The following is an 18,298-nucleotide window of genomic DNA, read 5'->3' as shown; positions in this document are numbered from 1 at the left end:
ATTGCTTCTTAGAAAAGAAAGCGTGTGGGGGTCAGCAGAGTGGACCCATTTTATAGAATTACTTCCTTAACCTCATGGTCCCACCATTCTCATCTGTCTGCTCCTCATTCCCCACTCAAAGAATTTGGGCTCCTAAATTCTTTTAGGGTATTGGATGTTGACTAATTCTGGTGGCTTCCTGCTCACCAGAAAAGTAATCCAAAGTCCTTGTTCTCTACTAGGTGGGACATGGACAGTTAAGAGCATTTAGCTTCAGGGCAGTTCAGAGGTCCATGTTGGCAGTTGGTAGGTGACTGGACAAGGTGTACATAGGGCAGGGATCATGCTAAGACAACAAGAAATGAGACAACAAAGCAATTTTGCAAACAATTAGCACAAAAGAAATCAGTATTATTTGCTGGTCTCTAAAAACCATGAAGGTGGTAACTCATTAAAGATTTAGGTGGGATCTATATGCCACTGATTTGTGAGTGGAGGCCAGTTAAGGCTTTAGAAACATTGACAGCATTGTTAGAAACATATACACAACATTTAGTTCTTATTATGCCACAGGTGTCCCCTTGACCTGAATTAAAATATCTAATGCTATCTGAGTTTTAAATATAGCTTTTACTAGCATTACCTCTGTGTTTAATAGATCTCTGTAGCTGTAACACTTAGGGCTTTCATGGTAATGTTAGGGCTCTGATGTGACACATTACATCTTATAGACCAATATGAGGGATAATTAGTGGGGCTAGATAATCACACCAGCAAAACACAGAAACTCAGATAAAGCCCACCTTTGTAGGAGGTTAAGATTTGTATTTCTCACTCTGACTCAGAAAAAACTTGTGATTCTGGTCCTGAAAGTCTTTTGTAATAATTATCAGGCATCGTGGTCTAACAACTCTTCCTTTATGGCCTCCAGCTTTACTTACTTTTGGTGGGACTGAAACAAATGTATATCTTAAGTTACTTTAAAAGAACCAAAGAACCATTATCTTTCCTTTTGAATGTCAATGTATGACTGTGCTTTGGGCATATTCTTCTGCCAGGTGTTTAACACCAAGTTGGTTGAAATTGAGCTTGTTCCTATCTACTGTTAAGAGTCAGTTGAGACTCCTCCGGGGGCCACCTTAGGAACTTGTGAGAAGCCTTTAGCTCCTCTAGCTTTTCCTCTGCCAGTTATGCCATCTGACAGGATGGGTCAGCGTCTTGCTGACCACATGTGGTTTCCCTTGGAAGCATCAGGGACAGTTCCCTCTCCAGTGATCCTCCTCTTTGTAGAATGTGCACAGGTTGGTTTCCTGTTCTCTAGGGTCCTATTGATCTCCCTGATTGGGAGGTCAGGTGACTCACCAGAGTTGCGAAGAGGGTTGTGTTGTTTCCTGGGTCTTGGGTGATCTTAGAGGGCAAGGGTCAAAATATTGTCTGCTTTATCCTTGGCCCTTTTTCTTCCTTGACCTTGGTCTCCACGTTTTCATTTTAAACCTCTATCATTTCACCAGTTTTGAAGGAGTATGGGTTTTGATTTTAATGTCTACAATTTTACAGTTATCCTTCCATTAAATTGGGGTCAGTATTAGTACTGGAAGTCAGTCTTATATCCTGTCTTTCCTGTAGGTGATATTTTATTGTCTCAAGTTAACTCAGGTGAGGTAGGGTCTTTGACAAACCTCAGGCAAGTTGGTTTATTTTTGAAGCTGATCTTTGCCTCTTTCTGAAATATCATTTTACAAAGTTCTCATATATAGTTTCCTGAGTTTATATAAATGTCAATTAATATAATACAGCTTTACATCTGAAACATGAATCAAACAAAAGCTAAGAGGGCTCCTAACTTTCTTCTCATGGAAAAAGTGGCAAAGCTAATTATGTTCCACATCATTAACCTTTAAACAAACCAGGCTGTATTTACTACCTTTCAAAAATACATTTAAATTCACATCCCAGTGTAAAGAATAACATGAAATTTTATGCATACCACTTATTGATGACAGGTAATTTGTATCCAATTATAAAACATTAAATAACATAAGTAAATCTCCAACTAAGTTTGTTATTTTTCATACCACTACAGACAACGTTAGTTTGGAGAACACCAGCTTGGTAAGGTTCTCTCCTAAGCTTTACATTTTAGAAGATTTATATACTTGGAGGACATGACTGCATCTGATATACAAAAACACCAGTAATAGCATCACAATTACACTGATGTCCTTATAGAAACCAAGTTTAACTTGTAAATAAAAATTTAGAATCCATAGTGTAGGGTAATAACCTAAAATAACAGTTGTTGTTTTTTTTAACCTGAATTGTACAAACCTTAATTCCTTTAAGACTAGTTACCCTAAATAATAAAACCTAAGAGACACAAGAAATTATCTTGATAGATAAGAGCACATCTATGTTTTAAGAAACCCTTGGATTTCAACACATGAAAAGTTAGATTCTGGTTTATATCAGAACATTAAAACTTGACTTAGAGAAAAAACCTTAAATAACTTTAAATGAATGGTAATCATAGCTAACTTAATCACACACAAACTTTGAGTTTTACCCTCCACAAACCTTGTGCACAATCCTTACTTAGACACTCTATAACTTGTTTACTTTACCATACAAAATACTTTCTCACCCAGAAACATTTGTTTCCCATCTAATTTTCCATAGTAAAATATATTTCCACACCTGTAACTTTCTTATATTTCTGTCCTAGTTGCTGACTCTTCTTTATATTAAATTTATATCCTGAAACAACCTTACAAAATTTCTAATGTTCTTCCAATCACCCCTCTTAATAAGATGAAATTCTTTATGCTACTTACAGTACTTAATTGGATCACAGCTAAAGCAGTGGCCCATCTTACAAAATTGCTCCCTTAACCTCTGTTCCCACCATTCTCCTCTGCCTGTTCCCTAGCAATATTAACTCCCTTCCAGCAGGACATAGAAAATTTATTCCTACAGCTCCAATCCCACGCCCCAGCTTTGTGCTATCTTGTTATTATGTCTGTATGTTCTAAGGGCTCAACAGGGTGTTGCTGTAGTCATTTGCTTTTATGATTTCAACTCTCTAAAGAGGCTGGGAGAAGGCAGAGATAAGTGTATTCAGCAGGTGTCCATATTTGCCTTTGCTTCTTCCTGTTACTTCCTGGCGTGGTCATCCCAGGGTGGCCCTCCTCCTTTGGGTGGTTATCAGCATGTAGATAACATTTTCATCTCACAAACACAAAATACAATTCTATGCATGTTGTTTTATGTAATTGCTTTCTAAGTCAAGAGAAAAAAGGGAGAAGAAATATGCAATTATAGTATCTGCTATAATTACCTGTGTAGTCATCTTAATCAGCGCTCTTGTTTTAATGTGAATTGGATTTAATGCCTGGTAGCACTGGCTTTTAGTCAGAGGAACTTCTGGTATTTTTTTAATGGCAATCTGCTAGACACCAATTCACTTGGTTCTGCTTGTCTGGGAGCACATTCACTTCTATTTGTTTTTGAAAGATGGGTTTTGCTGTCATTACCAGGGCTTTGCTGTCATTGCCGGGGCTTTGCTTCAGCCCTGCTGATGTCACTCCACCACCTTTGCCACTGACATTTTTCTGATGAGAAGTCACTATTAATCTTATTGGGGTCCTTATAAGCAATGAGCGATGCATAAATGTGTGTCTGTGCTGACAACCACCCAGAGGAGGAGGCTGGGAGGGGAGCCACATCAGATGGCCACACCAGACAATAGCTCTAACCCACAGCAAGACCCAGGTGCTTGTCAACATGGGCTCCAGAACAGGTGGCCTGTGCTTGACCCCACTTCTCCCAGCTTCCTTGAAGACATGAGACTATTTTCTCCTATGACTTAACAGTTCTTTTGTCTTTTCCTCTGACATTTTGACTGGAGTGTGTGACTATGGACCCCTTGTGCTTATCCGAGGTGGAATTCGGTTGTGTCTGTGTCTGCCCAAAATTTCAGATTAATGGGGGATTCATTGGGGAGGGGGTGATGGGCATTGTTCTATTTTACCTTTAAACAGTAGTGACATCATTTATAACCACCAAGCTACAAGAGGGGGGAAATGGCATTTGTAAGCTACTTGATTCATTTTTTAAAAGGAAAAATGAAGATAATAAAAGTAGGGCAGAAGGAAAACCAGCAGTGAGATGATAAAAATAAACCTAAGCTTAGCCATAAATCATCATTAACATAAATAGAATGTCCAGTAAAAGACAAAGATTGCTGGACTGGGTTCAAGGAAACAAAACAAAGTTCTGTCTGTTCTGAGGACACAATAGGAACGTTCTAGGTGGACTGTTATAAAAAGATCAAATACTAGCCAAAAGAAACTTAGTTCGTCTTGCATTCTGCTGTCATGTATAACTAAATAGAACAAACAATAAAAGAAATTTAGTCTTTCTCTACTGACAGTACTTGTCAGGCAGAGCAGAGTTTAAGTTGTGGAGCATTTGTTCAGATAAAGAGGGTCATTTCCCAAGTGTTAAAGCATCAACCCATCAAGAAGGTATAACAATTAAATGCTTATGCACCCAAGAACATGGTTTCAAAACATGTTAAATAAAAAACTCATGCAAGCTTCCCCAGGGAATCATTACAAACTTACCCTTGCTGCTGCTGCTGCTGGTGGTGGTGATGGGGTGTTGATAAACAGATGGGAAAAGGGAATGTGCTTCATCATAAAAAATAGGTGGGTTGGGATCAGGCAACTCAGTAGCTATAAACTGATTTAGCCTTGGATGAAAAATGATGAACTACTACGTAAAAGGGCTGGGGTCCACCAACGTGACATGTACAGTGTGGGAAAATAGAGGCTGCTCATACACATCCAGATAATGCCAATCTCTTCCAGGCGGCAACATGTGAGCCATCCCACTAGCCCTTTCAAAAGATGGTGGAGGAACCACAGTCACATTCTTGCACTTAGGGACTAGGACTCCAAACTATATGTGATAAGTAGGAGTACTCAGCAACAAGACAACACTGTCCCCACGGAAGGGGCTTTACCTGCCACAGCTGAAGAGCCAGGAACGGCTGGTGAGGCACCACCGCAAAGCCAGTGCTGGAAAGAGCAGCACCCCTGCTGCCTCCTCTGGACCAGGGTGCAGCTGAGTCGGGGTCCTGTCTGCAGCTGCCATCACTGGACGTCCAGGGACGAGGGGGAGGAAGAAGATCTAGGAAAGGTCACTTAGATCGTCCAGGAGCGAGTCTACACAGCTTTGGAAACCACTGGGATTTCTAGCTGTAGAGTTCTGGGGAGGCTGAGAGTAAAGGAGAGAACCTACGCTACCCAGGATGCCATGATCCGGAAGGGTCTGCAGTTCCTCCATCTTGGTACGCGTGTCAGTTTCCTGTGGTTACAAATGACCCAGAGTCAGTGGCTTGAACGACACAAGTTTGTTCTGCAGGGTAAGCCTCTGCCTGTGGGTCCCAGGAGGCTGAAGCCAAAGCACTGGTAGAGCAGAACCTGTTCTGGGCCTTCTGCAGCTCCCAGAGACCACCGCCTCCCGGGGTCCGCACCTCCATCTTAGGCCTCATTCTGCCCGCCTCTCCTGCCCCTTCCTCCTCGACAGTTCTGCCCCCACCACCCCCAGGCGGCCCAGCACACTCCCCAAGTTGAGGTTGGCCGATCAGCAGGCTTGACTCCCCTTTGCACATAAGGCGACCTGCACAGATCCTGAGGCCTGGGGTGCAGACGTTTGTGGCGGGCAGGCTGAACAGGAACGGGCAGCACCTGAGGCCTGGGGCATGCACCTTTAAGCATAGGTGAAAAGAAGTCCTACTTTTACAGTGGGTCAGTGACTCATGACTGCTCTCTCCACGGGTGATACTAGCTAAAACACACTCGGCTTAAAGAAATTCGAGGGTCGGAAATGCTTAACTAGCTTAGCGAAGGAGGCCAAAGGCTTTGGGCACACATTCAACGTGTTCTGTTCCTTCTCTCTCCTTGAAAAGGTTCCCACAAACATCAGAATAGAGCAAAAAGGGAAACGTCCTACTTTCTGTCCACCATCATTAGTTAAGTTCCTTGGTGTTACCATGAGTCTTTTCTGTGAACGAACGCCATTTCTCCACAACTATTGACAGAGTAAATGCACGCTCACTGCTTGTCTCCTTAGGCCTCAGAACACGCGTTCTGTCACTCCCAAAGTGTCGCCAACACATCTTCAGGTGCTTGCCCTTGTCAGCTGCGGGGAGGAGGCGGGCAGACCTCGGAGGTGTGGGCCTAGGCTGGTGCTCACGGCCCCTTGAAGTGCTCCCAGGCAGGGAGAGGAGGCGAGGGGCAGGACCCAAGTGGCCAGCCTCGACCTTAGTTCAGAGGGGCCGTAGGGAGCCTGAGGTTCTAATGTGAGCTTGGCCTTAGGGACCTCAGGAGGGTCGTGGACCACAGCACGACCGAGCCCTGCCCTGGCTCTGTGTGAGCTGCGTCTCCTGCTGAAACCTGCAGACTGGATACTTGACCTTTGACTGGACTCTTGCCCAGCATGTACTAGGGGCAGGCCAGCCCCGCTGAAGGAAGGGAGGAGTCCCTGGGGTGGGCAGGGGCAGGGAGAGAGAAGCTTGTGCTCTGCTCCTTGGCAGGGTCCGGGAGGCCTGCCCTGAACAGAGGACATGGCAATGTGCCCTTCGGCACAGAGCTGAGATTCCAACATAGAGAAGCAGTGGACCTGCCGCTGTTCTTCAAAGACTGGCATGGAGGAGAGCAGCAGAGAAGCCCAGAATATGGAGGGACCTCCCACCAGAGTCTGGAGACCAGATGAGGTGGAGTAGGCAGCAGCCCCTCCTTGAAGCCTGGGCCCTGCAAACGTTGCTGACAGTTACAGCCGAAGTCCTGAGATCTGCCTTGGATTTCCCAGCAGGAGGAAAAGCAGTATGGATTCAGAATAGCCATGCCCTGAGATTGGTATCCACTATACTTCCTGGGCTCTCTCCCTCTCATGACCTTAGCTCTCTGACCCCTAGGCCTCTGGGAGTACTGGACTGGCGAGAGCCGGGAGCTGTCCAGGCCTTGTGGATCCATGTGCATCCATCTGTTTCACAAAGGGGCAGGCAGCTGCCCTCGGGGCCATCCGCAGCACAGCACTGTCAGAATGCTCAGGTGAGAGGGGAGGACGAGGCCCAGGGAGAAAACCCAGACAGGGTGGTGTGGGCCCAGCCAGGGCCAGGGGCAGGACTCACCCCAAGACGGGGCTTTCAGGTGCAGCAAATAAAAATACAGAACACCCAGTTACATTTGAAGTTCAGATCAACAAGTGCTTTTAGCATAACCATGTCCCAGATATTTCCCAGAACATGCTTAGGCTGAAAAACGATTTCTCGTGTCTGAAGGGCTTTACCTGGAGACCCACACGACCCAAGCCTCCCCAGCGCTCAGCCCTCAGAACCTGTGAACTCAGGGCCTCAGGGAGAGCAAAGAAAGCAAAGCAGTCATTTAATTAGCAGAAACCTGTTTATGCTTTGGGTTAATATGTGGAATTAAAAGAACATGTGAAAAACGAAGCAATTAATAAGAGTAGTTTCATGTCACCCCTCAGCTGTAACCTGGCATCTGCCAGCTTCCTAGAATTTGAGTCTTGGCTGCAATACTAAGAAGGGCCACTAGGGGGAGACCGGTAGGCCTCGTGGCTGACACTTCACCACCTAAATCATGGGACTCCAAAGAACTCAGATGCGATTCCTTTGTTGCTACTCCTGCTTCTGAAAATGCCATCATCTTTTTATGCTCGATGTCTTTTTATTCCCACCCCCCTTCCAGCCACTCTGACTCCTATGTCCTTCAAACTGTGCAGACATCCTTGATGCAGGTCTCCTTAGTGGGCCCTCTGAGACCTGCCTGCACAGTGGGCTGCCTGGTCACCACCTGGTGAGAGCTTCTACCTCCTGCACAGCTCAGGACTAGGAGCTGGCCAATCAGGCAATCGCCAGGGGGCACCATTTCCCCCGAGCTACATCAGGTAGGGAACCGCTAGTAGGAGTGGCTTCCTGTGCCCCCAGAGACTGAGAGGAGCGGGAGGCTGCCCGCTTGACTGGAGAGACGAAGGTGGAGTGGGCGGTGGGAGCCCAAGCTGCATCACTGGATGGAGGCGGGGACCCCGTAGGCCTGTCCACCCAGAACTGATGCCAGCAGGAGGACACAGTCTGCTGGAGGTGGCTCAGAGGGATGAGTGGGACAGGGGACCCTGAGCTCCTGCCAGGGCCTTGATGGAGCTAGTGTTGGAAAGCCACCTGGAGGAGGCGTCCTCCCGTCCCTGGGGTGAGAACCCGTGCCAGGGCAGGCACATGGCCAAATGTGGCATCGCCTTGACGTATGCTGGTACTACACCTGGAGAAGCTGAGGCCCAGAGAGGTGCAGGGGCTGGACTGCGGACACACAGCTCATCTGGACCAGGCATCTGCCTGCAGAACTCTGCTCTTAAGACTGCAGCAGGGTAGGGACCAAGTCACTTGCCCGCAGTCTTCCAGACACCAGTGATCCACCATGACAGGGTCACAGTGCTGATTCTGCCTCTGGACGGGTATTACCCACCCCTGTGCCACCCAGACATGACCAACTGTGGAGGCAAGGCTTCCCGCCAGGCTGCACTGTCCCCTGTTCCACACAGAGCAGGATTCATTACAGCCCAGATGGAAGGGCTGGAGGGGATTCCTGGAGAGGCTTCCAGAAGTGACTCCCAGATGACAGTTGGGATGTGGCTCCCCAGGCCACTGCCACCTCTGGCTCGAGCTTCGGAATGCAGTTCCAGGAGGGGAGTGAAGCATCATTAGCTTCAGGAGCCTACGCTAGGTCCAGGGCGGGGGCCGCACAGCTGTTACTCAGCACTGTGAGACAGAGCCCAAGGGATGGTGTGGGGGAGCCAGTGTCTCCAGCATCCGCCCTGAGGTTTGGGGCACAGAGAAGGCATCCGAGGTGACTGGGGCATGGCAGGCTGGTGAGGTCACTAGCTCAGAGACTGCCGCACTTCCACTTGGGAAATGGAGTGGTTTGGACGTGGATATGGGGACGTGCACCACGTTATGGTGTGATTAATGCCCATGAATTTTATTCTTAAGAAAGTGAAAATGACCAGTTTCATGTCATATATATTTTGCCACAATAAAAATTTTTCAAAAGAGAAATTTAAAAGTTACCCCACATCCAATAGGATGGCTATCATAAATAAATAAAGCAAACCAATTAAACACTGGGAGGAGAGGAGAAATTGAAGCTGTTGGTAGGACAATACAAAGTTGCTGTGCCAGGAAATGGTGTGGCAGTTCAAGAAAACAATTGCAACAGAGTTGCCACCAGATCCAGCCTGCCCTCCTGTAGGTACAGACTCACCAGAAGGCAAAGCAAGCACCCCCAGGTGCTCAAAGCAGCACGGTTCAGAGTAGCCACATGCAGAAGCAACCCAAGTCCTCGTGGAAAGACGAATATAGTGGAATATGACACAGCCATTAAAAGGAAGGACATTCTGACACCTGCCACCCTGAGGACATGAAGCAAAGTGAATGAACCAGCCACAGAAGGACACATGTGATCTGACAGGAGGCTCCCAGATAGTCAAGTTCATGAGACAGGAAGTAGAGCCGGGGTGCCGGGGCTGGAAACAGGGAATCCCTTTACCGGGTAGAGTTTGACTTTGCAAGAACTGAGCAGGGAAAGTCACACATGCCGAGATGGCTGGGGTGCTACATTTTATGTTACATGTATTTTGCCACAATTTTTTTTTTGAAAGACTGATCTTGAAGAGGAAGGGGAGGGGAAGAGGAGGACCCAGGCAGGCTGGCACACAGGAGGGAGGATGGGCAGCAGGAGGCTGGCCCTAACCTCACTCCTGCCCCAAGGACACGGGAAGCCTTCATCCTGGTAGAGGTGGCCAGAGCACAGCAGCCCAGAAGGCCACAGCAGTCTGCCCAGAAATAAAAGGGCACATTTGCACGGGTAAGCGGGAAAGGAAGCCAGTGTGCGCCTGTTACAGATCTGAGTGGAGGTGTGGAAGGTGCTGGGGTCATTTCCAGGGAACACGAGGTTTCTAGCCACTGGCTGGGACTAACTGACTCTCTGGGGCCTCTGTGCCTCTCTGACTTGAAGCTGTGTGACAGTCCACAAATTGTAGCCAGAGAGGTAGGTGAATTATTCTGGGTGCATGGCAATGCCCCAGGGAGCACGGCTCCCGTGGTCCTGCCTCCCGCTCAGCACCCGCCACCTGTGCAGCCTCCAGCAGGGAGGCTCCGGATAATCACAGCCTTCCTTCATGTGGGAGATGTGAGACCACGCTCACCTGTCCACGCCCGAGAATGGACTGGGAGACGAGGCACAGAGGAAGCGAGGCCTTACTTTAATGACGATCTTGCAAGATTGGTGCCTGGTGCTCAGGGACACACAGACTGGGTACAATAAGTGTTTTATCCCCCAGAGTGCAAGGGGCTGAATGGTCCCCTGCTTCCTCATTGGCTCAGTGCTCTGGGTGCACAGTCTTCCTCAACACCTATTGGGTTAGGTAAAGAAATACCTTGTCCCACCTCCCTTGGTTTTCTAGTGGTGGAAGGTCCCCTTGGACAGAGTGCCTTTTGGCGCCTACAGTTTATCTCTGCTGATGGGGGTGGGGGTGGGGGGCAGGGCTCCATTCTCCCCTGTCTGTCAAGGGGCTGTGAATCTTTATACTCTGCTGTTAACTGCTTGGAACTTTTCATTCTGCTCTATTTCCCCTCCAGCCGCCTTTCCTACATCCCTGGTATCTTCCATTTAAGGCTAAATACTGTGTTCTGAAAATGGACCATGGGACTTTCTATTTCTCACAAGTCTCTCCCCCCAACCCCACCTTCTTAAATACCTTTTGGTCTTGTGAGAAATAGAAAGTCTGATGGTCTGTTTTTAAAATACAGTATTTAGCCTTAATTGGGATGTAAGATCCACCATTTTAGCTACAGCCCTTCCCTTTGCCCTCCCCAGCTTTAAATTAGCCAGTCACTTAGACTGTGGCCCTGAGCTCCTCCTGTCAGAGCAAGGGGCGGCTCTGCATGAGGCATGAAAACGCACCTTCTGCAGAAGCAGGGTCCTTGCTGAGTTCCTCCCACCGTGGGCTGACTCCTGGCTGCGCCCTGGTGTTTCTAACAGTCTCATCTTCACGCTGGTTCCTGTACCCTTGGTGTGGCCATCATCCTGGTCTTATTAACTTTTTCAGGTGGAAATTGCCCATGGTAATGAGTTCTCCCCTTCTGAGCTGCTTGGGTAGCCACCCCAGTCCAGAGCCCTTGGCAAGGTCCTTTCCAACTCAGCTGAAGCTTGCCTTATTTCCAGGTCTTGATTAAAACCAAGTCACCAAGTCACGGAGGTGATGAATTGCAAACTCTGGAGGGGTGTCTGAGCAAGGGGTCCCTTTAATCTGAGGGATGATAAAGTGGAGGACATGGCCAGTATATATTTTCTTGGAAGTTGGCTTTTAGTTTCCATGGTAGGGAATTCTGTAGTTTTTCCCAATTAAGGAAGCCCATATAGCAGCTCATAATCAATATCAGGGTTAGCTAACTATACCAGCAATAAAACCCAGAAACACAGATTAAAGTATGCCTTGTAGGAGATTAGGAAGATTTGTAGGTCTCAGATTGACTCAGAACAACCGTGTGACTCTGACAGAGCTTTTGTGATGTTTATCGGGCACTCCTGTATAAGAAACCCTTCCTTTATAACTTCCCGGTTTTACTTACTTTTGGGGGCTGACACAACATGCATCTCTAGTTACATTCAAAGAACCATTGTCTTTCCTTCTAAATGTCCACGTGGGGCTGTGTTTGGGTTACACTCTCCTGTCAGTGTTTAAGATCAAGTTGGTCGAAAGTGACCTTTTTTTCCTGATCTGTTGTCAAGAGTCACCTGAGACTTGTCAGGATCACTCTTGGGAACCTATGAGAAGACTTCTGGCTCCCTTCGCTTTTCCTTTACCGTCAGGTCATCTGCCAGGATGGTTCAGTCTTGCTGACCACATGTGACGTCCCTCGGAAGTACCAGGGACAGTTCCCTCTCCAGCGATCCTCCTCTTTGCACAATGTTAACTGGTTGACTTCCTGTTCTCTAGACCCTCTGGATTTCTCTGATTGGAAGGTCAGGTGACTCACCATAGTTGCAGGGTCCTTGGGGGGTCCTGTTATTCCCTGGGTCCTGGCTGACCTTAAAGGCCAAGGGCCAAAATGTTGTCCACTTTTTCCTTGTCCCTTTTACTTCCTTGACTTTGGTCTCCAAGTTTTGTTTTTAAATATCCAGCAGGTCAGCTTTACCAATCTTGAAGAAGGAATACTGGGTTTTAACTTCATTGTCTATAATTTTATAGTTACCTCTTCCATTTAATTGGAGTCCTTATTAGTACTCAAAGTCAGCTTTATATTCTGTCTATCCTGTAACTGATGGCTGGCTTATTATCTCAAATTAACTCAAGTTCTTCTATTAGAAGCAGTACTTCTGCAAAACATTAACAGGCAACAGTTACAAAGTTATATAAGAAAAACAGAAAATGAAATTAACAAGACCCAAAACATTTTTAGTTTGCATAATAGCTTTGAACCAAGAAGCCAAAGCACTAATGTGTATCTATTTTGTCTCTACAAAGGCCCATAAATTTATCATCTCAATCAGATATGAAATCCTTAACAAATTATAGTCTTTTAAAATTCTTTTACAACCTTTAAATACATTTTACAATTTATCCAATCAATTACTTATAACTTTATTATATCCCCTGTTTATTTTTGAGATTGCTGTAATCTCTACAACAAAAATTTATCTTTTTAGAGCACTAATTCCAGAATATATAAAGAACTCAAAAAACTCTACACCAAGAATACAAATAATCCAATCAACAAATGGGCTAAGGATATGAACAGACACTTCACAGAAGAAGATCTACAAGCAATCAACAGATATATGAAAAAACATTCAACATCTCTAGTAATAAGAGAAATGCAAATCAAAATTACCCTAAGATTCCATTTCACCCCAATTAGAATGGTGATTATCAAGAATACAAGCAACAATAGGTGTTGGCGAGGATGTGGGGGAAAAAGGTACACTCATACATTGCTGGTGGGGCTGCAAGTTAGTGCAGCCACTCTGGAAAGCAGTGTGGAGATTCCTTAGAAAACTTGGAATGGACCCACCATTTGACCCAGCTATCCCACTCCTCGGCCTATACCCAAAGGACTTAAAATCAGCATACTACAGTGATACAGTCACATCAGTTGTTCATAGCTGCTCAATTCACAATAGCCAGACTGTGGAACCAACCTAGATGCCCTTCATTTGATGAATGGATAAAGAAACTGTGGTATATATATATATACAATGGAATATTACTCAGCTATAAAAAATAATAAAATTATGGCATTTGCAGGCAAATGGATGAAATTGGAGAATATCATGTTAAGTGAGATAAGCCAATCTCAAAAATCCAAAAGGCAAATGATCTCACTGATAAACGGATGATAACACATAATGGGGGGGTGGGAGGGGGGCAAGAATGGAGGAGGAGGGACTGTGTAGAGGGAAAAGAGAGGTGGGAGGGGTGGGGGCGAAGGAAAAAAATAACAGAATGAATCAAACATCATTACTCTATGTAAATGTATGAATATGCAAATGGTATGCTGTTACTCCATGTACAAACAGAAACAACATGTATCCCATTTGTTTACAATAAAAATAAATTTTAAAAAAATTTATCTTTTGAGCATCACTGTAAATGAATTTAATTATGTCTAGCCTACTTTGGAACAATCCTAACATGAAGTATGGTGAGAGTGTTGCCTTATCTCAGGTGAGGTGGGTTCTGGACTAATCTTAGGTCAAGTGTTCTATTTCTGAATTTGATCTTTGCCTCTTTCTTAAGTATAATTTTACAAAGTTCTCATGTATTGTTTCCTGAGTCCACATGAATATCAGTTACAATAATACAACATTGCATCTGAAACACAATCAAACAAAAGCTAAGAGAACTTTTAACTTCCTTTTTGTGGAAAAAGGAGTAAACATTCCCATGTTCCACATTTTCAATCTTTAAACAAATAAGGTTCTTCTTATTATCTTTCAAAAATACATTCAAATTGCCATCCCAGTGTAAAAAGTAGCACAAAATTCTATAGATAATTCATTGATAACAGGTTACCTTTATCCAGTTACAGAACATTAAATGATATAAATTTGAAGGAGACTATTGCTAAAGACAATTTTAGTTCAGAGAAACATCAGCTGGTCAAATGTTCTCCTAAGCTACCCTTAAATCTCTTTTGCATTTAGGAAACAGTGTTAATGATGAGAAACATACTTAATCAAAGTAAACAGGTATAAGCCAGGTCTTCAAATGTCCGTGTGGTCCTTTTGTGTCAGATACAATGCATAAGAGAGAGACTTACAGGCTACTTGCCTCTAAACCTACATCATCTTTCCTTTTACAGAACTTTTACTAACACTTAGGCTCAGACAAACATATTTAACTTCAGATGTACACATATCTCTAGTCAAATATATTTAGGATATGAACTGTATTGTAATAACCTAAAAGAACTGTTGCTTATTTCACCAGTTACAAAGTAATTATTTAAAAGACTTTAAACCAGGTACAAACTCTAATTTCTTAAGGCTTAGTTTCCCTTAATAATAAACCTAATAGACACAAGAAATTATCTTTTTGTTTGTTTGTTTGTTTTTTATTGTAAACAAATGGGATACATGTTGTTTCTCTGTTTGTACATGGCGTAAAGGCATACCATTTGTGTAATCATAAATTTACATAGGGTAATGTTGTTTGATTCATTCTGTTATTTTTTCCCTTCCCCCCCACCCCTCCCACCCCTCTTTTCCCTCTATACAGTCCTTCCTTCCTCCATTCTTGCCCCCTCCCTAACCCTAACTCTAACCCTAACACTAACCCCTCCCACCCCCCATTATGTGTCATCATCCACTTATTAGCGATATCATTCATCCTTTGGTTTTTTAGCATGATATTCATGCTTAGCATGATATTCAGAAATTATCTTGATAGATAAGAACAGATCAATGTTTTAGACTTTGTTTCACATCACTGCATTGGAATTTGACCTTAGACAATTCTTTAAATAATTTTTCCTGCCTGTACCAATTGTAGCCAACTTAATCACATACAAAAACTTTTTTGATATATACCTTCCACAAACCTTCTGCAACTTACTTAAACATAACTTGTCTGTATCCTTGGTTCCTCTCTTTATCTTGGACTTTAGCACAAAAAATATTACTTTGTCCTGTAAAACACTTTCTCATCTCATTTACATGTCTTTCCTTTGTTCACACCACTTTTAAAATTTATATTCTGAAACAATCCTTATGAAATTTCTTAATTTAGACAAATTCCTCCTTTTTAATAAAATGAATAGATAACTCTTTTTACAGTACTTTAAAAAAAACACAGATAAGACTTTTTGTATTCCTTGCACATAGAATTACACCTGTTAGAATTTTAACTCTTAATAACCTTGCTTTTACTTTAGGCTCATAAGCAAAGCAACCTGAAAATGGTTTTTCAATTTATCAACTTATGAGAACACATTCAATACACCCAAATATATGTTACCTCATTGAACTTAAGAAGTCAAGAGCACTTCTTAAATTTAAACTTAGCAGTTGATGCTTTAGTGTTTTAACTTTGTAAATTTGTCAGACATCTCCTCTAACATTCATAAATTTTTATCCCATTTATGTTAAATCTAATTTACCCATATTTAACTTAGATTGCTCATGAAAACCAAGGTATCGGACAAGTAGAGTTAACATCTTAAGTTATTTATTCCTGCCAATGAAAACTCTTTCAAAGCAATGGACATTGCACTTTAAACACTTAATAGAAACTAATGTTTTCTTGACTGACTGGCCTGTAGAAGAAAAGGTAGCTTAGTAATTTCAAAGACATCTTCACTCTTATCAATGTAAGTTGACCCTTTAGAAACTAAAATGGAGCCGTCAGAGATGTTTACAGTACGACCCAGACATGGAAAGGGCCTGTGCCTTTGGGGACTTTGGGAACAGAGTGTCAGCCAAGGTGGGTGCAGAAGTCGAGGGCTCAGCCCTCACCACTGTTTATTGTCCCTGCCTAGGCCGCTTCCAAATAAAAGAAGACCAGCACAGATGGGATATTTACATGGTCCTTCCCTGTCCCTGGGCCTAGGACTTTTTATTCTCCGTTTCTGGAAGGTTCCTGTAACTGAGTTTCCCCTGTGTGCCCAACCCCCCTTCCTGGGGACCCCCTGCTCCCTGTGTTCGACCCCCCCTATTGGAGGGTCGCTGCACACTCTGACCTCTTGCTCTGTCCGCCGCCAGCCTTTCAGGGCTGCATCCTTCAGTCACACACACTCTTCCTCCGGAACCGTCCGCCCCGCCCAGCAGCACTCCAGGGCAGGTTCCCCCTTAGCTGCTGAAGCTGCCTGATTTCGGTGGGGCCTGCCTTGTTCCCCAGGTGTCACTTTCACCATCCTCCAAAACAGTCCCAGGTCTTTCTGTGGCCTCTGCAGGGAATGGGACATGGGAGCAGAGCAGGCCACCCAAAGTGGGGTGGGAAGAGTCCCCCCTCTCCAACACGGTTCCATTCCAGGCTGGCACAGAGACCCAGACGAGCCCCCGAGTTGTGAGAAACACACTCAACTGTCCACATCTAAGGACCAGACTGAGAGATACAAGGACCAGCACAAAGGGAGGCTTTACTTGTATGACGGTCTTGCAAGATTGGGTGCCTGGTGGTCAGGGACACACAGATTGGGCACAACCTGTACCCAATCCCTATCCCCTGGAACACAAGGTCCCTCTCCTGGTTTCTCAGTGGCTGAGCACTGGGTGGGGGGGGTGCACAGTCTTCCAAAGGTCACCTAGGTTTTGGGTCTCCTGTTGGGTTATATATATATCCTTTATTGGGTTATATATATATCCTTTATTGGGTTATATATATATCCTTTAGTCCCCCACTCCCTTTGTTCTCTGGTGGTGGGGGAGGTCCCTTGGATGGAGTGCCTTTGGGCACAGTTCATCTGTCGGTCAGGTAGGCCCCTTCCTTCCCACCTCCTGTCCTCAAGGGGCTGTGAATTTTTACTCTGGAATTAACCACTTGTAACTTTTTAAATTTTTTAAAAAAATTTTATTTGTTCTAATTGGTTGTATCTGACAGTAGAATGCATTTATATGTTTTGATAGCTCATACATAAATGGAGTGTAACTTTTTATTCTGCTCTATTTCTCCTCTAGCTGCCTTTCTTAGATTCTAAGTCATTTTACATTTAAAGCTAAACTATACTGTGTTCTGAAAATGAACGACGGGCGGGACTTTTGTTTCTCACAGGAAAAGGTATCAAACCAGGACGCCTTGGAGAGTAGATGGAGTAGCATTGATAGCTGCGCCCGGTCAGCATGTTACCAAGGACTGACCCAGGTGAGCAGGGCATAAGTCACAGGGCAGACTGTCCCTGCTCCAAAGCAGCCCTGGGTGCACACACCCCCAAGCTTGAGCAGCAGAGTAGGGAAGGAGTCGGGGAGAGCCGAGGCTGCCCAGGGCTACCCTCTGTCCACATCAGGTCACAGCAGTCACCTGGCCATGCTTGACCATCATGCCTCGCAGGGGACACAGCAAGGGGAACTCACAGGTAGAAGGTGTGCAAGCTGACCTGCTGGTTTCATATTCACATGAAGGGGACAGAGTGCAAAACCCACCTGGTTCTAAAAGGTGCAGCCTGAAACTTAGCTGATGCTCCCTGCCCCCCAGGTCTCAAGGTCTCACCTCGCCTCCTTCCTGTCTCAGGAAGGCTGCCCCTCCTGGTCCCTGCAGAAACACTGCTGGAGCCTTCCTGCGGTCACCAGAGGGGCACCCACTGATCCAGGCCTGACGTCCCACGTTCCACTGAAAAAGTGAAGGCGTCGTAGAAAGGCCACCATCCCCAGTCCTGCCATTCTCTCCTCAGGAGCCAGCATGCTGCAGCCTTGCTGTCACCAGGCGTCCATCTTCTCTTAGATGCTATGTCCAGGGCCCACGCAGGCGGGGCTGTGAGCAGGCACTTGTCAGACAGACCTTGCCTGGGACATTCTGTCTCGCGACGCTGGCCAGGCTGGCAGAGTCGAGGCTGAGAGTCAGCACGGTGCAGTCCGCAGCCCAGTTCACTGTATTTTAGACTTTCCCTCTGAAGTTCCAGGCCTGTTCATTGCACATCATCTGTGGGGTTTTCCCTGCAGGGCCAGAGGCCTTGTGGCCATAAAGCCTGACCTGTTACTGTGTGGCCCTTCTCAGGATGAGGAGCAAAGGGAGCCAGTGAACAGTGGTG

The sequence above is a fragment of the Sciurus carolinensis genome, chromosome 2 (genome assembly GCF_902686445.1).
Source record: "Sciurus carolinensis chromosome 2, mSciCar1.2, whole genome shotgun sequence".
In the NCBI taxonomy this organism is placed as follows: domain Eukaryota; kingdom Metazoa; phylum Chordata; class Mammalia; order Rodentia; family Sciuridae; genus Sciurus; species Sciurus carolinensis.
The sequence above is the reverse complement of the archived record's forward strand: the minus strand, read 5'-3'. Positions refer to the sequence as shown.